This window comes from Leopardus geoffroyi, chromosome B4 (assembly GCF_018350155.1).
Source record: "Leopardus geoffroyi isolate Oge1 chromosome B4, O.geoffroyi_Oge1_pat1.0, whole genome shotgun sequence".
Lineage (NCBI taxonomy): Eukaryota > Metazoa > Chordata > Mammalia > Carnivora > Felidae > Leopardus > Leopardus geoffroyi.
Genome location: NC_059341.1, coordinates 27,622,790 through 27,642,786, shown reverse-complemented (window position 1 = coordinate 27,642,786; position 19,997 = coordinate 27,622,790). Strand labels below are relative to the sequence as shown.

Sequence of the window (19,997 nt, the reverse complement as noted above, 5' to 3'; positions counted from 1 at the left end):
GTTGTCAAGGAGACTGTACCTGCCGAGCCACTCACAAGGGTAGCAAAATCACGTCACCCCACCGAACGGCGCCTCTGGACTGGGGGTGGGGGAGGGGGGATCGTAACCTATCTCAGCGGTTCGCACACTTTACACTTCAGCCAATCACAATCCCCGGAGATTCGTTAAAGCACAGTTGGCTCCTGCCTTCCCCACCTCATCCGTCCAACCTCCCCTTTCTGACTCTTTAAGTCTTCCAAGGGCCGGAGATTTTGCGTTTCTAACAAGTTCCCAGGTGATGCTGAGGCAGTCGTGAAGATCAAGTGAGTTAAGGTTTGTCAAGTACTTGGTAATCTGCAAGGCAGTAGATAAATTTATACTTGTTACTTGTGCTATTTATCTGTTTCAGGAGCTAGCGTTCACGTTTCATTTCGTTCCAACCCAGGCCTCTTTTCCTCGGAATGTTAGACTCTTACTTTTCCTCTTGAGTATGCGCCAAGCCTATATGTGTGGCAGCAAAAGGTGAGTATATTAGTTTTCTAAGGCTGCCATAACAAAGCACCACAGACTGGGTGGCCGACGCAACAGAAATTTATATTCTCACAGTTCTGGAGGCTAGATGTCCCAGATCAAGGTGTTGGCATGGTTGATTTCTTCTGAGCCCTCTCTCCTTGGCTTGCAGATGGCCATCTTCTCTTATAAAGACACCAGTCATGCTGGATTAGAGCTCCCCCATATAACCTCATTCTAATTTAATTTCTTCCTTAAAGACCCTGTCTCTAAATACGGCCACATTCTGAGCATTCTGAGATGCTGGGAGTTAAGACTTCAACAGATGAGTTTTGAGGGGATACAACTCAGCCCCTAACAGTGAGCTTCACTACCCCTAAGAGCCTAGAACAGAAATTGGGTTTCTGCCTTCCCATCCCTATGCCCTCCACGTAGGCTGGGCCTTTGGTCTCACATACCAATAGCTGGGTGCTGTGCGTCACAGCTGGAAGGGCTGAAAATCTAGGAAACAACCCTCTCAACTGAGCATATGGTCCCGTGGAAGACAGCACCTTAGGGTGTGAAATGACCATTGGGAATCCATTGGGAGTCTGGGAGCCCTACCCAGCAAACATGGCACAGAACTAGCCCTCTACCTTTTGTTAATGACTAGATACTAGTCACCCTTACCTTTGTTCTGCCTTGTCAGAGCTGGGCCCTCCTCCTGGCACCCATGTCATCTCCAGAAGGCTCTAGAGGAAGGATTGTGTTAGATAAATATGTTAAATTCTCGTCATCCCCCCCCTGCTGTCTGTGAGAGCTCTGAAGTACTTACAGCTAGAGAAGACAGGAAGGAAGCGAGGACAAGGGCTGGTTGCACCGACCCCACACTAACCAGAGTCATGGGAATGACTGACCTCCGGCAAATCAGTAATTGCCCTGAATTTGGGTCCCCAGTCCTCTGCTGGTCCTCCTTCCTATCTTTGCCCTCTGGCTTCATCTAACACCAGGCCAGACTTCCCCCCAAGCCCCAGATCCAAATGGCTATTGGATCACCATAGCGCTCCAAACTCAGTATGTCCCTCATTGAACTCTGCCCCCCAGCTTTGTCCTCTACGTGCGTGCCTTCCCCATCTGAGTGGATGACTCAAATCCACTCCCGTCGTGCTAGCCGGAAACCTGGGAGCCATCCAAGATGTGACCTGCTTTAGTCCACTTGCCACTGCGTCCTTGATGTTTCTCAGAGGCCTGCCCTCTTCATTCCCACCACCGTTACCTCAGCCAAGCCCCTTGGTACTGTTTCTCCTCTGACGTTTGACCCTGGACCCCAAACTAGACCCTCTGCTCCAGCATGGCTAACGCTGGTTATTCTCTGCCCTTCTTAAAACCACTCAATCGATCCCCTTGGTGTTTCAGGAGAAACCTTCAAGTTTCTTTGTTCGCCTCTCTCCAGAGGCTCATGTGTGATCATTTTCGCATCTGTGCCCTTCACTGTGGTCCGGGACCCCTTACAATGCCCTGCAGATTCAAGAGGTTCCATGCTCTCTAAGAACACAAATACTTAGGATTTTCTTGGTCTAGAGAGAAGGTGTCACACCTCCTCCGACCTCCTCCAGGAAGTCATCAGCCCCAGGAAGCCTGGCCACCTCTTTCTGAATCAGGGGCCCCCTCGATCCTCTCAGAGCACCCCATGTGGGTCTCAGACATAGCCCTTAGAACACCGGGGCATAATTACTGAGTCACTTTTCCGTGTCCTCCTTAAAACCAGGAGATCCTAGAAGACAAAACCTCAGCCATTTTTTTTTTTCCTACGCTTGAAGTCTAGATCGGACTGGATGCTTGGGGGGGAAAAGTTTGCTTTAAGGAATGAATTAATTATTAGGCATTTAGAGGATCTGGTCAAACTTAACATTTGCTTACAAATACCTTACTTGGAGCAATGTTCACTTTTCTGATAATACTGGGTGAACACTCTTAAATCACCTCCTGTTTGAATTAGATATTCAGCCTTTAGAATCTCTAATTAGCTTCTATGCTTCCTAAATACCCAGGGTTCCCTACAGTTTTTCAAACTGTCGGTCATGAGATAAATTTTGTGGGTAAAGATGAGTATTTTTGTTTTATGCAATAGAATTAGAATTAAAATAGTCAAGTGCATACTACATAGTAAGTATTGTTTTCATGAAACTTTTCTGGGTCTTTTGTTTTGTTTAAATGTTTATTTTTGAGAGAGAGAATCCCAAGCAGGTTCCACACTGCCAGTGCAGAGCCCGAGGAGGGGCTCAAACCCACAAACCGTGAGATCGTGACCTGAGCCAAAACCAAGAGTTGGATCCTTAACCAACTGAGCTACCCAGGCACCCCAAAACTTTTGTTTTGGTTAACTATATTTATAAGGGGTGTGTAGGGGTGTGTGTGTGTGTGTGTGCGCACGCGCGCGCGTGCAGGGTTGTTGTGTCATCAAATTTATTCCTTCCTGTGGGTCATGATCAGAAAGCTAGCACAACACTATCTTGGGCAGTGCTGGAGCTGTGCTCTCCAGAGTGTTCTCATGGAGATGTTAGAGAGGGTGGTGTTAAGCAGAGAACATTTTCTGGAAAGATATTCTGAGCCACTTTTTTACTCAAGGAACTGGCTGAGTGGACAGTGACACGCAGTCCCCCCTCAGCACACAGTAGGTGCCTCGTAAATGCTTTTATTGATTGCTGCATGTGTGGGGATTGGGCCCACATGTGCAAGATGTGTGTGGGAGGTTCTCTTGGCTGGAATCTGACAGCGAGTAAGAAATGGGATCAGTGACACAGAGAAGAGGGGGAGGCCTGGTTTGTCGCCAGACATTGCTGGTGTTCCCTGAGGTTTCCAAACATGAGCAAGAGGAACTGTGACATGGGATTTCCTAACCCGGTTTCCATCGTGAATATTCCAGAATCACAAGTATGTTATTAACTTAGCCTTCGCCGAAATGAAAGTACCACTTTTCTGAGTTGGAAATATAAGAAGCCCAGAGCGATCTGCAGTGCCCAAAGCAGTGTGTTCAGTTGAAGAGTCAAATTTTCTAATCTTGATAGTCCACTAGTCTGGAAAGCCTATTTTGAGAGGGGCAGAAACGAGATAGGATTATGTAACAAAGGAAAATAACAAGTGACACTTAGAAAACTATAACCTTGAGTGTTATGCCAAGTATTCCCATCCGTATTGAATGCCTTAAACCAAGGAACCTAGATCCAGCCCACAAATATTTAGGAGGCAAATGTTCTCACTCCCTGGTCTAAAGTTTAGAATCTGTAAAAGAGGGTTGCCATGTAAATAAAGAATACATATTCCTACTATTTTTTTTTTTTTTTTACTATTGCTTAAGTCATTCTGGCCTGAACAGAATAGAAGAATAAAAATTTGGGCCAGGGAAAGGTAGACAAGATTTTTCAAAAGAGAGACAGACAGGGTAGACTGGAGGTAGCCAAAATTACAATAAAAAAGAAATTCTAGAAGACAACTTCTCTACTCTTTGGCTTCTAAGTAGAAAGACACTTGGCCATGAATATTATTATAGAATTATATTTTGAGTTTTAATTGTGGACAAAATCTGAAATAAATCAGACTATGACAAGCATGAACTTAAACAAAACTTTAAGATGGGTTCGAAATTCTTCTTCTTCTTCAGCTTTTGGGAAAACAAAGGATAAAACAAGCAAACAAACAAGCAAAACACACACACACCACAGGATGGGTCGGCAAAAAAAAAAAAAAAAAAATGTGGTTTTGAAAAATTCCTGGAGGCTGAAATAGTCTTTGATATCATTTTAACACTGGCCATGTCTCAACTACCCAAACAACTAGCTGGGTGTCAGTTGAGTTTTCTCCCCGAAATATAGAGATGATTCTTTAGCTATATTTCACCCCGCTCCACTCCTTATTCTGTGTAATTTTACACAGAACCCAAAAATGGGTCAACAAACCCATTTTTAATACCTTGAAAATTAGCGGCGGTTTGGGTAGTTACTAGTAGAGGAATGTGTGATGGGAGATTCCAAAAAAAGTGAAACCTAGGTGGGGCAGAGCTAGCTTAGCAGAAGTTGCCCATCTCCTTCAAAGTCACTTCCCTTGGAGGCCATGCAGTCATTTCCCTCATGTTGGGGTGTCTCTGGGCACTGCCGGCTCTTTTCCAAAGACTAAAATTGGTAGTGACTCTTCATCCTTTGCCTACTCGATTGTTGCCTAGACTCTGTCTCGCCTGTCACTCCCTCCTTCCGGCCTCCTGTTGGCCGCAGCCGATTTCTCAGTTGAGCACTCTCGTTTACCAGCCTCTCCACTCTCCGGGGGTTGCAACGCCAACCCAATCGGGTTCAAAGCTGTGTTACACTGAGCCAGTTATGGAACCTCTCTGTTCCTCAGTTTCCTCACCTATAAACTGAGGTAATAAGGGAACCCTTTGTAAGGACTGTTGTAAAGAACTTTGGACAATACCTCAAACATGGTAAGCGTTTAATAAATCTGAGTACTGTTCTTAGTTATTAGAAGTGAAGACCTCAGCCAGCATTCTCTGGGCTAATCACTTATAGAATGAGACTCCCATGAGACTCTGCCAGTGTCGTCGGCAGTCTGTCGATGCTGCGTCCTCACCAACGTTGCACATGTATTTCGCAACAGATTTTTGCTGGGCTTCTCCATCCCTGTGCCAGACAGTAGGTAGAGAGTCGTAGCCTGGCATCTTTGTGTTTGAGATAACGAAGGAAATAGTCATATTTTGTAGTCACCAATAGGTGAAGCCTGAGGACGTCGGAGTTATACCTTACATGTTGCCTTTCCCAACAGACCGTAAGCCCCTTGCAGGCTGCCCTCCTCTGCCTTGACTAAAAGGAACTTCACTTTGCCCTGGGTTTCCCTTCTAAGTAATGACCAGGATCCCCAGAGTTGCTTAGCTAATATTCCGCCACACGTCAGGGCCTGGGTTCAGGCATCTCTCATGGTGTCTTGTGTCAGCAGAGGAGTGAAAACAGAGGTGCCGGGGGATACCTAGAAGAGGCTAAGTCATGACAGTTGCATCGAAATTAGCCAGTGAAGACAGACAGAAGGAAAACTTCGGAGAGATGTTCTGCTAGCATGCTAAGGGGCTTGTTACATGAACTGTTGGCTTCAGAAAGTAAACACTCATTTTTCTGCCAGCACAAAACCACCTGAGTGACCTCGAAAAATACGATCTCTCCCCACTGCAGCGTTGGTCCGGCGATCGTTTCTGCTTTCACACGACAGATGAGAGCCCCGGGATGGTCCGCCCCCCACAGCAGGTGCTCGCTGCACCCCTACTGGACATGCCCCAGCCCAACAACCGCCTGTGCCGGTTTGAACTTCTTCAAAGCCCAGTCGAACCCCACGCCTAAATGCCACAATTCGAGCGCTCCTTCCCGTTCTCTTTCTGGGTGGGACAGCAAACAGCTGGTTGATCAGTCCCGTGGACAACGATCCTGCACGTAGCTGGAGATCCTGGTGCTCGGATTGTATTACTGAATGCTGCCGAGAGAAGACGTGCCTTATCATTCCACCCTGTTTATTAAAAACAGCTCTTTTATCTTCCTTATAAAACCTCGCCTAACTCTAAACCAGGATTTTATTTAATATGGCAGGATAAAGAAACAAGTAACTCTCCCCTTCAGTACGAACTGGAACAACACAGGAAATAAAAGACTAGCCATGCAGTCAGAAGCCTGCAGAGCCTTTTCCTGCTGGGAATATTGATCTAAGACGTGCCTTCTGCCCCTAACCTGATATGCCTTAGAGAAGATGACTGGAGAAAAGTCTTAAAGAAACTAAACTCCAGTAAATTAAAGCTAACAGGCTTGCGTAGCCATGATGCAAAGTGCATTGCAAACACCCGACCTGATCCTATGGAAATCGAAAGGCTTCTCCTGGGATGCTCGGACGCCATCTGTATGCAGCAGCACGGCTGATGCATCGGGAGGTTTGCAGCCAAGTTAACAGGGCTGTCTTAAGACCTGGTCTTGGAAGTTGTAGCTAAACCCAGAGGCGCATCCTTCGAGAGGGCTCAGAGAGAACTCGCAGGAAATCTGCACTGAAGATCAAAATCTGGGGTTAATCACAGGTCTCGAGAAGAGTGCCTTCCTCCAGACAGTGTAATGGATCTTTCCGAAGAGATTAAGGCTACAGTTGCAGACAGAACAGGCCAGCGCAATGCCCATGTCGCCAGGGCTCACAGCTAGGTTTTTGGGTGGTGGCGGACGGGCTTGGTGGCAGGGCTTAGACATCGCGTGCATCTGATTGTCGCCACTGCTGGTTTCCTGCCATCCGTGCCACATCCAACTCTGCTCCTACCCCACTCCACACTGCCCTTCTTTCCCAGAGTTAACTGGAAGATAGACAGCAGTATTGCTAGGTTGCTTTCAGCTAAAAGTAACAAAATTCTTTTCCTGTTTGCTTCAAGAGGGAGGCTTCTTTGCAGGAAGTCCAGAGGGTTTTAGGATTCACTCTGTCCGATGGCTCTAGTCTGCTTCCCTGTGGGTTCTTTTTGCAACACGGCTTCACCTTCAGGTTGGCGGCAAGAAGACGCTGCGGCTGGTTCCAGGCCTCGTATCTGTGCTTGACGATGTCCGTGAGGAGAAAGAAAAGTCATTTCTAGAAGCTTTTTAAGAAGACTGAGAAATGAGTTTCCCCCGAGCCCCCAGGAACTTAAAACCTCTGTTGGCGTGCCAATGGCCTGAATTACATGTGTTCATTCCTAAGGCAGTCACCGGCAAGCAGGATGGCAGTGCCCCTTGACCAGTCAGGCCTGCCTCTGGCCTTGAGGGTGTCTATCATGTTCCGCTGGGGGCCCCATAACTACGGGGGGAAGGGGAGACACATAAAATTAGGCTTTCTGTGACCCCCCCAAAATATCAAAAGAATGATGAATAGGCAGTTACAATGTCCCCGCCACAGGATATGTTGTTGTAATTTTAAAAATTTTTTTTTTTTTAAGTTTTTATTTTTGAGACAGAGAGAGACAGAGCATGAACGGGGAGGGTCAGAGAGAGGGAGACACAGAATCAGAAACAGGCTCCAGGCTCCGAGCTGTCAGCCCAGAGCCCGACGCGGGGCTCGAACCCACAGACTGCGAGATCGTGACCTGAGCCGAAGTCGGACACTTAACCGACTGAGCCACCCAGGCGCCCCAGTTGTTGTAATTTTTAATGACAGTAATAAAATCTATGGTAATCATCATGCTGTCCCCAAATATTCTGCCTCTCTGCCTTCTGAGCACGTGGTAGTAAGGTACTTGTTGGGTCCCTTGTGGGGCCATGTCACCAGATCTGACGCGTGACCTGTGAACTAAACCGGTATGTTCGACTTCTGAGCCAGAGCATTTAATGATCTGTGCTAGTTTCTCCAGATAGTTCTTTTCCTCTGCCCCAGGTGCCAGCAACACTTCAGCTAATGGATGACCCTCCAGCCTGTGTCCTGAAGTAAGGACAGGGCAGAGCAGAGAGCCTCCAGGCCACTTGCAATGGACAAGTGGCACGATAAAGAAAGAAACACACTTTGACATTTGAGATAATTTGTGGCTGCAGCAAAACCTTTGTGTATGTTACCAATACAATAGGTAACATCTGTTGAGTGTTCCAGGCCTGTGATAATGCATTATCACCAGTTCCTCTGGATACGAGAAACCAAGGGTGGTAGAGACTCCTTCCATTCACCGACACTACCAAAATGACTTTATTCCTAGGCGTTTGTACCAACTGGCCCTTGCCTGAAATGTACCCACGTACGGATTGCTCTACAACACCACGGGAAAATGTCCTAAGGATTCGGGGACAGAGAACAAATGAGTTCTAGTGAGTGTGTGTATATGTGTATAGAGGTCGTCAGAAAGAGATCAGTAACATTCAGGTATATACACAGGGTGGAGCTTCAGTAAGAGGAGAGAGAAGAAAATATGCTGTTGTAATAAAATTACCTGTTGTTTCTGCACATCTTATGAGCAATGCACTGATTGCCTTTTTTTCCACTATCTTTTCAACTATGTTTTTATAGCAAACAGTTTGGAGGATAGAGATAATGTCTTCCCTGGAGCAAACAGCAGATTTCCAACCACCCTGGGAAATAGAGATCATATCTTTCCCTGAAACAAAGGCAGGTATACTTACAATCCAGTATAATAAAGTCTCCCTCCACAGCAAAGTAGGTATGCTTAGTGCCCATTATAAAAGAGTCGGGTTCCTTAAGCACATGGTTCCTCTCCTGTAATGCAACCCACTATGTGTGTAGCTGTCATCGCCTTATGGGAATTGACCCTTTTGATGCAAAAATTCTGATATACTAGTTACTGCTCTTGCTATGGATAACAGAGGGTCCTTTATCTCTGACCCAGGAGTCTCGTGTCCCCTGGCAGCACTCACGAAACTGTAGTAGCCTAACTCGTTAGCTTGCAAATAGGGTAAATCTTATATGTGGTTGTTTATGGACAGGTAACATCCCAAATTAAGTATATAGGGGGAAGTTAGAGAGAAGCCTTGTTTTATCAAGACTTTGCCCAGAGAAATTCATCATTTTCCAAGTCATATTTTTTATATTCCTTCCTTAAACCTGGCAGACTCAGGTGATTGAAAACCCCGAGGTCAGGGATGTCCTTTGGGCTAGGTTACAGATGCGCTTAGCTACTCTCACCTGCCATCAACCTGTTAGAAAAATTTTCTCTGGAATCTTTACATCCACCTGAGAATCTAAGCAACCAGCTTTGAAAATAAACCAGAACACTATCCCAGAGCATCATTCTCAGATTGCCTGAATAAAGGCCTGCTCTGGTAGCCTCTGCTTTCTGTCTCCTAATATCAGGAAATCTTGGTATGCCAAGTTTCCAAATTAGAAATGAAATATGTTCAGTGAGAATCCTATTTGAACAGAGAGTAGAATTGACTCTAAGTGTATAAGCTTCAACATCTAACTTATCATATGTCACCTGCTGTGTCCCGAATGAAATAAATTTATGACAGTTAATCAGGAGTCAGAGAACAATGGGTTGTACAGAGCTCTTTGCACCCAGTCACACATTTCCCCCCACAATTCATAACACAAGTCATACATGGGATAGGGACGTAAGTATATTCTTACCTTTGTAAGAAACAAAGACAATTATAAGACAATGTGCATGGAATTGAGACCATCCCAGCAATAATGTTTACACCCATCCAAGTCACTGAGTCAGACTTGAATGATTTTTTTTTTTTTAATGAATCTCCATTGTATCAAACTGTCAGCCATATCTTATCTGAATCTATGAGATTCAGGGGAAAATCTTCTCTTGGAGTATAAATGAATCATCAATATGGCATTTCTAGAAAGATCTCAATCCATTCACTTTCAGGTACTAAGTTCATTTATTCATGAACTCAATATTAATAATTTACTGAATGCTTATTAATGTGCCAGGCTAAAACAGATACAATCCCTGCTCTTAGAAATGTTCACACAAGAAGCATTTAATTTTGAAATATTCTAAGTGCTATGAAGTAAAAGTAAATAGTGCTTTGAAAACTTGGAGGCTCAAGGAAGGCTTTGCCAAAGATGGGCGTCAGAGGTGAAATCTGAAGGCTTTATAGGGATTTATTGCTCAGAGAAGTTGGGGATGGAACAGTGATGACAGTGGGAGGTTAAAAGATTATTCCATACTAACAGAACAGCATGTGGCAAATGCATACTTGCTACTTTTAGGGCAATAAAGAGGGTCAAGTCCAAAATTTGGGATAGTTCGAGCTGCAAAATAAATAATGAAAGCAATAGATTAAAGCTTATAGAATAAAATAAATATCCACCAGTCCACAGTGATAATCAACAACCGAATAAATAAATAAATAGGGGGAGGAAAGCTCCCCTTACTGTAGAATCCCAATTAATAAATGTAAAAGGGATGAGGAAAATAGAAAAATCACCATTCGAAAAACACCACAATAATAATTATTGCATGCAAGAATCATCAACTGATGATAAAATTGGTGAGTAAAAGCATAAAGAGAAACAGAATATTCACACAGATTCAAAATTTCTCTTCTCCCACCCGCCCCCCACAAAGGGTAACTAACAATGAAGATACTTGGCTGATACCATTTTAACAAGAGCTCAAAGTTAACATCACCAGTAATGAGACATTAATATCACATCTCTCCTGATATAATACACTGAAAAGAATTATAACCTGTGATATTCTTCTGTGATATTCTTGCCAAATTATGCATAACCTGACTTTAACATGAGAAAACATCAGACAAAAACAAACTGAGAATTATGGTACTGTACTAGATAACTGTCCTGTGTTCTTCAAGATTGTCAAGGTCATAAACAGCAAAGGAAGAGTGGGGAACTGCTCCAGATTCAGACTAAGGAGACATGACACTCACATGCCATGTAGAGTCATGGATTGGACCCTGAAGCCACTGGAAATCCAAGTAAGATCTGTAGATTGGTTGCCAGTATTGCATATGAATGTTAATTTCCTGTTTTTGATCATTACACTCTGGTTATGAAAGATCACATTTAGGGAAGCTGGGTGAAAGGTATATAGGAAATCCTTGTACTATTTTTGCGCCATTTTTTGTATGTCTGAAATTATTTAAAAAGAACAAGTTAAAAAAAGTAGGAGCTAAAGGAAAAGGGGCAGGCCAGCTGGAGCATAGAAAATGAGAAGTGGCTGGTGAGGTGAGCAGCTGGAGACTACACAGGGATTTATTTGTAGGTGACATTAGAGATTGAGTCTTTACTCCTCGGAGTAAAGGAAGATTTCGAAGGGTTATAGGCAGGGCAGAGATCACATTGGCTGCAGTGGGGTAAATGGGTGAGAGGCAGGCTAGAATATGTGGGGAGATCAGGATATTGCAAGCGTGCAGGAGAGACGTTAATGTCAGCTTGGTCTAGGGTGATGACAGCAAGAATGGATGAATATGAGGAGAGTCTAGAGGTATTTAGGAAGTAAAATCATGGAATGATGTGGGTGTGGAGAACGATCGGGACGTAGGTGTCAAGGATGACTGTACATTTCTGGCTTGTCCAACCAGAGAAATAGAGAGGCGAGTCACCAGACAGAGCAAACACTGAAGAAGGAAGAGATGTTGTAAGTTCGGCCTTGGATACTTTGAGTTTGAGGTCCCTTGGATGGACCCAAGGGCCGATGTTAGAAGAGGTAGTTGGATTTTAGGGGAATGAAGATCAGAGGATAAGTCTGAGATGGAAATAAAAAATGATCATTGAAGCGACTAGCCCCCAGAGCAGTGTGGGGGAGAGACATGCAGACAAAATAGTTGTGATTTATCCTAGAAAGTGCAACAGTTGAGTTATGAATAAAGTTGTGTGTGAGCAGGAAGGAGGGGGCAGCTACTAATGTGGGTAACGTGAGAATAGGTCTCATAGTGGAAGCACTGTGGAGACGAGCTTAGAAAGATGGATGGGAGTCGGTTAAGCTAATGCAGGGGAATTTTTGGACAGTCTGCACGAAGGTTCCTCTATTTCTTTAACTGATAAGCAGGTCAACCCCACAGGTCCTGCTAACAGGAAGTGACTATTAGTCAACTGTGTGGTCCCTACAAGTAGGAAGAAAGCAGTGCATTGTCCTTGCCCTTTTCCCTTGTTGGGTATATTTTGAACTTGATCTGTAATGCATCAATGTTCCAGAGTTTTTCTTCTTCTTTCTCTTCTGCAATGCTCCTCCCATCAAAAGTCCCCCAGCACTATCTACAGGGCACAATAGATGGTTTCCAAGATGATTATTTGTAGGTTCAGGTGTTAACTGATAATGACTTACTTACGTTACCACCTCGGGGACATTTCCATTGTAACAAGGGACTGAATCAGTCCCACCAGAACCAGTTGCGAATTGGGGAAGTCAGCATTGTAGCAGGAATTACAGGCTCAGAATGACTTTTCTTCAGGGCCCCACACTAAGTACCCGTATTGCAAATGACCCCATGTCCTTTCGAGCTGTTTTCCACTCCCACCCACTGAGAGATACACTGTCTTCCCATCAATAATGTGGCCAGAGATCACAGTGGGAATAGGAAAGAAAACACATGCCTGAGGATGGGGGATAGAATCATCCAGTGATTCTGAGAAATTGCCAAGGGGATTCTGAAAAGATTAGGGGAAGAACTTCTTTCTTCCTTCTCCTCCAAAGTTTGTGAGCCACTGCTCAAGAACCCTTAATTCTTCTTCCCACAGAGTCAGAATAACCAAATGTGGCTCTCCAGAATGACTCAATTACCATGCAGGCTCCCCTGTGATCTTGGCTAACTCCTGTTTGAGGACCAGCTCTTAGGGCAAGCCATTGTCAAGTCAGAATTTCCATCCACACACGCTTCGTGAATTTCTTCAGATAGTGTCAAGAATACTTCCAGATAGCATATACCCTTTGCTCAGTGCTTTTGTTAATGACTGCAAAATGGGACAATTTTAGCCGAAAGTCCCATTAAAACATTCATTAAACTAGCAATGAGCAGTTGGTAATTGAAATTAAAATCAACAATGCCATTTACAGTGGCGTCAAAGACCATGAAATACTTAGGGACAAATTTAGTAAAATATATTAACGTCAGAACAATTATAACTACAAAATGTTGCTGAATAAAGGAGACCTAAATAAATGAAGAGAAATATTAGGTCCCTGGGTTGGAAGATGTTGTTTTCATTTTAGTTCTCCCCAATTTGATCTAAAGAATCAATGCAATCCCAATAAAAATTCTAGCAGATTTTAAAAATGTATACACGGACAAGCTGATTCTAACATTTAGAGAGAAATGTAAAAGATACCGAAAACAATTCTGACATAGAAGGAGCAAAGTTGGAGGACTTATACCACCTAATTTCAAGACTTACCTTAAAGCAATAAGAATCGAGACAGTTTGGTATTATTGGGCGCCTGGGTGGCTCAGTCGGTTGAGCATCCGACTTCAGGTCAGGTCATGATCTCACTCTTCGTGAGTTTGAGCTCCACATCAGGCTCTGTGCTGACAGCTCAGAGCTTGGAGCCTGCTTCCCTCTCTCTCTGCCCCACCCCCTCAAAAATAAATACACATTAAGAACTAAAAAAACACACGACAGTTTGGCACGGTGTCTGAATAGACACGTATTTGAAGAATTAGTATCAAGTCCAGAAATAGATCCACACATGTACAGACAAGTGATTTTTGACCACGATGCCGAAGTAATTTAATGGGGGAAGTGATAGTCTTTTCGGCGTGCTAGTCATATATATGTATTTGCAATCCGTATGACAATGTGCTTACACCAGAATACTTCAGACTTAACAGAAAACAGTCCAATAAAAAAAATGATTTAAAAAAATTGGAAGAGACATTTCATACAAGAATGTCTAACTAGCACATGAGATGATGCTCAGTATCCTGAATTGTCAGGGAAATGAAAATTAAAAATGCAAGAGAAGCAACTCCCCACCCGTTAGAATAGCTAAGATTAAAAAGACATACCAAGTCAGAAGCCAGCGCTGGCAAGGATGTAAAGCCAGGGAACTCTCATACATTGCTGGTGGGAAAGCAAAATTGTGCAACCACTATGGAAAAGAGTTTGGCAGTTTCTTACAAAAACACACTTTAAAGGATAACACCCAGAAATCCTATTCCTAATATTTACCCAAGAGAAATGAAAACATATGTCCACAGAAAGACATGTAGACAAATGTTCATAGGAGCTTAATTCATAACAGCTAAAAAGTGGAAACAACCCTAATTTCATCCACAGGTGGATAGATAAACATACCGAGGTGTGGTCAAGCGGTGAAAGGCTAGTCAGCCATAAAGACAGAATGAAATGCTGCTATATACCATGACGTGGATGGATCCCAAAAACGTTATGCTGAGTAAAAGAAGCCTGACACACCAAAAAGTACATACTGTATGATCCCATTTATGTGAAATTCCAGACAGGACAAATCTAATCTACAGTGACAGAAAGCAGACCAGTGGTTGCCTGGAGCTGGGGCTGGAAGGATTGACTGGGAAGCAACACAAGGGAATGTTCTGAGGTGAAGCAAATGTTCTGCATCTTGATTGTAGCAGTGGTTACTTGGTTATATAAACTTGTCGGAGCTCATCAAAATGTACATTTGAAATAGGTGCGCTTTGCTGAATGACAATCATACCTCAATAAAGTTGATTCAACAGGATAAAACATTTAATGAGTAGAACATACTGTGCTACTCAAATATCCAACTGTGAAGAAGCCTGCATATAGACACAGAGAGAGAAATCATCCCTGGGGCACCTCAGTCCGTAAAAGGTACTCACCTTCATGATGACCCCAGGTTCTTCTGGAAGCTGCCTTATGGGCTTGCTGTGGGGCCTGCCCTAGGGTTCGGCGTCTTAGCCATCTTGAGGCACCATGGTTTGTGCTGAGTTATGGGATGACCCGGGAATTCTGTTTTAGCCCTCGGTTGAAGGACTTTGCCCTCTCTTCCCAGCTCTGGTCTGCTGCCTGGGCGTGGAGAAGCTCGTGCTGCCCAGCCAACTCCCACCTGAGGCTGAAGTCTTTTCAATTTACAGAGAGAGGTGACGTAACTGGCCCTTTTTTTTTTTTCTTCCTCTTCCTCTCTCTACTTTGTCTGTCAAGGCCCCCAAATCACATCCTACTTCTACTGGACTCTGCTAGAACCTCTCTGTCTTTTCAGCTGATAGCTCCCATCCCTTGATCCCATGTCTCAATGTCACTGTGACATAGCACGGGAAAAGATTGAGGACTTTCCCTTTGATTTCAGAGTGACCAAGGGACTCAGGAAAGGATGGAATGGCCCCAAATGAGACAGCAACCCACAGGCCAATGCCTGTCATATTAAGACTTCACAGTAAAAATATCCTTCAAGGAACAGCAGTCAGCCATTTACCCCAAATTATCACCCATTTGCCCCCAAATAATCTGTGTGATCTGTAATTACACTTTTGATTGCTTCTTATTTCTACGTGGTAGACTTCAAACTCCTTAGCATTGCCCACCAGACCATCATAGTCCTGTCTTTGCATATGAGGTCCCTGTCCTTTCTTGTCCTCTTCTGCCGGTAACACTTCAAGCTTCAGCTGAAACATACCCTCATATGTGAAGTCTGACCTACACTCCCAGGTGGGCATGAGTAAGCCCTCCTCGCTCAGCTCTTTACCTGTCTCTGCTGTTGGACTCGTCACAATTCCACAGTGATTTGGCCATGTGACCCTCTCTCCAAAGAAATGTCCAGCTTATGGAGGGCAGAAACAACAGCAATGTCATCTTCTGTAACTCCTGTGCCAAGCACTGCTCCTACGCCACAGCAAGCATTCAAATCGTTATGACCACAACGCCTGGTGCTGTCATAGACACAAACACTGCCTAAAGCTTGGCTTCCATCTCATGAGGCTTGCAGGCCAGCAGGAGAGCTGAACACTCACATCGCTGTAATGCAAGGGTAAGTGTAAAGTATTCGCTTAAATGTTAAGCAGGACCGGAACAGCAAGGGAGAAGGGTTCAAGTCAGACAATTGGCACTGTTGTTCGAAATGATCTACCAACCGCTAATTTTTAGTGAGTACTTTCTCTGGGCCAAAGACCAGCACAGCACATGCTGCGTTAGTTTCCTGTGGCTGCTGTGACATAGAATCACAAACTGGGTGGCTGGAAACAAGAGAAATGTATTCTCTCACAGTCTGGAGGCTAGATGTCCAAGATCAAGATTTCAGCTTGGCTATGTTCCCTGTGAAGGCTTTAGGGAAGAATCCTTCCTTGCCCCTTCCAGCTTCCAGTGGTTGCTGGCAATTTTTCACGTTTCTTGGCTTGTGGCTGCTTTACTCCCATCTCTGCCTCTATCACATGACTCTCTTCCCTGTGTGCATGCATATATCTCTGTGTGTCCTCTCATTTTCTTATAAGGCCAGCAGTCATTGGCTTTAGCTCTCCTCCAACCCCCCCCCCCCCATCTAGTATGACCTCTTCTTAATTGATTACATCTGCCAAGGCTATAGTTCCAAATAAGGCAACATTCTGAGGTTCCAGGTGGATGTGAATTTTGGAGGGACATTATTGAACCCACTGTACATGAAAAATCTCATTTACTTTTCACCACAACTCTGTCAAGTCAACGTTATTACAATATACATTTTATACATGAAGAAATTGAAGTATAGAGAACTTAAATGGTTGCCCAAGGTAACATACCAGGAATGCCAGGAATTCTGATGTTAGAGCATTTTATCTACCCACTGTGATTCACCTCTCTTAAAACTTGAAAACAAAAGTAGGGGCACCTGGGTGGTTCAGTCCCTTAAGCGTCCGACTTCAGATCAGGTCATGATCTCACGGTTCGTGAGTTCAAGCCCTTCATCAGGCTCTGTGCTGACCACTCAGACTCTGAGTGGTCAGCACAGAGCCTGGAGCCTACTTTGGATTCTATGACTCCCTCTCTCTCTGTCCCTCCCCTGCTTGCTCTCTGTCTCTCTGTCTCTCTCTCAAAAATAAGTAAACATTAAAAAAATTAAAAACAAAACACAAACTTTCAAGATTGGGAAATACATAATTTATTTATAATAGTGTATGTAAAAAATGTGCAGATTAAAAAATATTAACAAAATGAATACTCACCTGTCTATCACTCAGTTTAAGAAGTAAAACACTACTGGTCCCTTAGACACACAATCCTGCTGTATTCCCTTTACCCACAGATATGAGTCTGTGATCACTCCCTAATACATTTTCTGCATGCCAACTTCCAACCCTGAATCAGCTTCCCAGGGAGCCCAGCCTCTGAGGGTTGGCACCTAAAATAGTCCAAGAAGGCACGCTGTAAAATGGGATTTTAGACATTGATATCCCCCAAGCCTGGACTATATGACAATGAAGATTCCATTGCTGTTCGTAGGTGGGTCGTAAAGAGCCTGTGGCATGCCATGGTGGTGTAATGGAGCTGTTGGAGGCTGGGAACATTCACGATATGTTTTAGTCTGTAGGATTGTGAATTAGTCAAATGCCTGGGGTGAGGAAAAGACAATATATTAAGATACTTAATGCTGGGCTAGCATGTGGTAATTATGCCCCAGATCTCATTGGCTTAATACAACAAAAGTTCATTTCTAGCTCACATTATGTCTCCAAACATTGGTTGGTAGGTAGTACAGGGAGGGGCACTCTGTTTCACACACTCTTTCAGGGACCCAGGTAGACAGAGCCTCCTTCGTCGTGTGGCTTTACCACTTAGAACACAACGTCTGTGTGGCCTCTGGGGCAGCACAGGAGAAGCAAGAACAGTAAGTGGTTTCCACCCATATTCCATGGTCCCTACTTGGCTGCAAGGGAAGCTAGAAAAATAATCTTTCTGTGTTATTTTGAGTTCAAAAATGAAATGGGATATGCTGAAACTTACAATATTATCTCGGCTACAGAAATGAATCTGGATTTTTGGCTTGAATAATTAAATGGATGGCAATGCTATTTATTATGGTAAGGAAGACAGGTTTTTGTGCTGGTGGGGTGGTGGTGGTGATGGTGGTGGTGATGGTGATGGTGGTGGTAGTGGTGGTGGGTGGGTATGGTGGGGGTGGTGGGGGGGTGGTGGGGGTGGAGGAGGTGGGGGGGTGGTGATGGTGGTGATGGTGATGGTGGTAGTGATGGGGGGATGGTGGGGGGGTGGGGGGGTGGTGGTGGGGGGTGGTGGTGGGTTGTGGGTGGCGTGGTGGGGTGGTGGTGGGGGTGGTGGTGGGGGGGGTGGTGGTGGTGGGGGGTGGTGGTGGGGGGGGTGGTGGGGGGTGGGGGGGTGGTGGAGGTGGGGGGGTGGTGGGGGGGGGGGGGGTGGTGGAGGTGGGGGGGGGTGGGAGTGGTGGGGGTAGGCGGGGTTGGGGGGGGGGGGTGTGGTGTGGTGATGGTGGTGATGGTGGTGGTAGTGGTGGTGGGTGGTGTGGTGGGGTGGTGGTGCGGGGGTGGTGGGGGTGGGGGAGGTGGGGGGGTGGTGGGGGTGGAGGAGGTGGGGGGGTGGTGATGGTGGTGATGGTGATGGTGGTAGTGATGGGGGGATGGTGGGGGGGTGGGGGGGTGGTGGTGGGGGGTGGTGGTGGGTTGTGGGGGGGGTGGTGGTGGGGTGGTGGTGGTGGGGAGGTGGTGGTGGGGGGGTGGTGGTGGGGGGGTGGTGGTGGGGGGGTGGTGGTGGTGGTGGGTGGTGGTGGTGGGGGGTGGTGGTGGGGGGTGGTGGTGGGGGGTGGTGGGGGGGGTGGTGGTGGGGGGTGGTGGGGGGGGTGGTGGGGGGGGGGGGGGGTGATGGGGGTGGGGGGGTGGTGATGGTGGTAGTGGTGGGGGGGTGGTGGGAGTGGTGGGGGTAGGCGGGGTGGGGGGGTGGGGGTGTGGTGTGGTGATGGTGGTGATGGTGGTGGTAGTGGTGGTGGGTGGTGTGGTGGGGTGGTGGTGCGGGGGTGGTGGGGGTGGGGGAGGTGGGGGGGTGGTGGGGGTGGAGGAGGTGGGGGAGTGGTGATGGTGGTGATGGTGATAGTGGTAGTGATGGGGGGGGTGGGGCGGTGGGGGGGTGGGGGAGTGGTGGGGGTGGGGGGTGGTGGTGGGGGGTGGTGGTGGTGGGGGGTGGTGATGGTGATGATGGTGATGGTGGTAGTGGTGGGGGGGGTGGTGATGGTGGTGGTAGTGGTGGTGGGGGGTGGTGATGGTGATGGTGGTGATGGTAGTGGTGGAGGGGTGGTGAGGGGTTGGTGGTGGGGTTGGGGGTTGGTGATGGTGGTGATGGTGGTGGTCGTGGTGGTGGGGGGTGGTGGGGGGGTGGTGATGGTGGTGGTGGTGGTTGTGTGGTAGGGTGGTGGTGATGGTGGGGGTGGGGGTTGTAGGTTGGTGGTGGGGGGGTGGTGAAATGGGATGGTGGGGTGGGGATGGGGCAGTGGTAATGGGGTGGTGGGGTGGTGACCATAAATGGATGGCAGAACTCTCTGCAATGAATAGACAAACCGGAAGGATTTTTGTGGACAGTAGGAAAACAGGCCCTCGTGGGTAACGTGGCTTATGCTCCTTTCCCTTTTTTGTGACTGCTTTCTTTCAGCCTTGGGTGGAGGGAGTTTGTGGTTTGTATGTTCTATCGGAAAGAGGAGTGTGGAAATTCTGAGTATGATCCAGGAATTTTCAGTGTCACTATTTCTAAAAAATCGAAGCCAATTAAAAAAATTATACATGTAGTACATGTCCATTTATTTTTTGAAAAATTGTTTAATGTTTATGATTTATTTTTTTTTTTTTTTTTTATAAATTTTTTTTTTTCAACCTTTATTTATTTTTGGGACAGAGAGAGACAGAGCATGAACGGGGGAGGGGCAGAGAGAGGGAGACACAGAATCGGAAACAGGCTCCAGGCTCTGAGCCTTCAGCCCAGAGCCTGACGCGGGGCTCGAACTCACGGACCGCGAGATCGTGACCTGGCTGAAGTCGGACGCTTAACCAACTGCGCCACCCAGGCGCCCCTATGATTTATTTTTGAGAGAGAGAGAGAGAGAGACAGATAGAGCATGAGTGCGGGAGGGGCAGAGAGAGGGAAACACA

At 45.9% G+C, this 19,997-nt stretch overlaps 1 long non-coding RNA gene across 1 annotated transcript; it reads left to right on the top strand.

Moving 5' to 3' along the window:
* The first annotated feature begins 103 nt into the window (after positions 1-103).
* On the top strand, positions 104-15,134 carry LOC123589919. Its single transcript, XR_006708513.1, has 4 exons — positions 104-302; positions 389-501; positions 10,779-10,901; positions 14,200-15,134. It is a non-coding gene; the product is annotated as an uncharacterized LOC123589919 (long non-coding RNA).
* Positions 15,135-19,997: the final 4,863 nt, after the last annotated feature.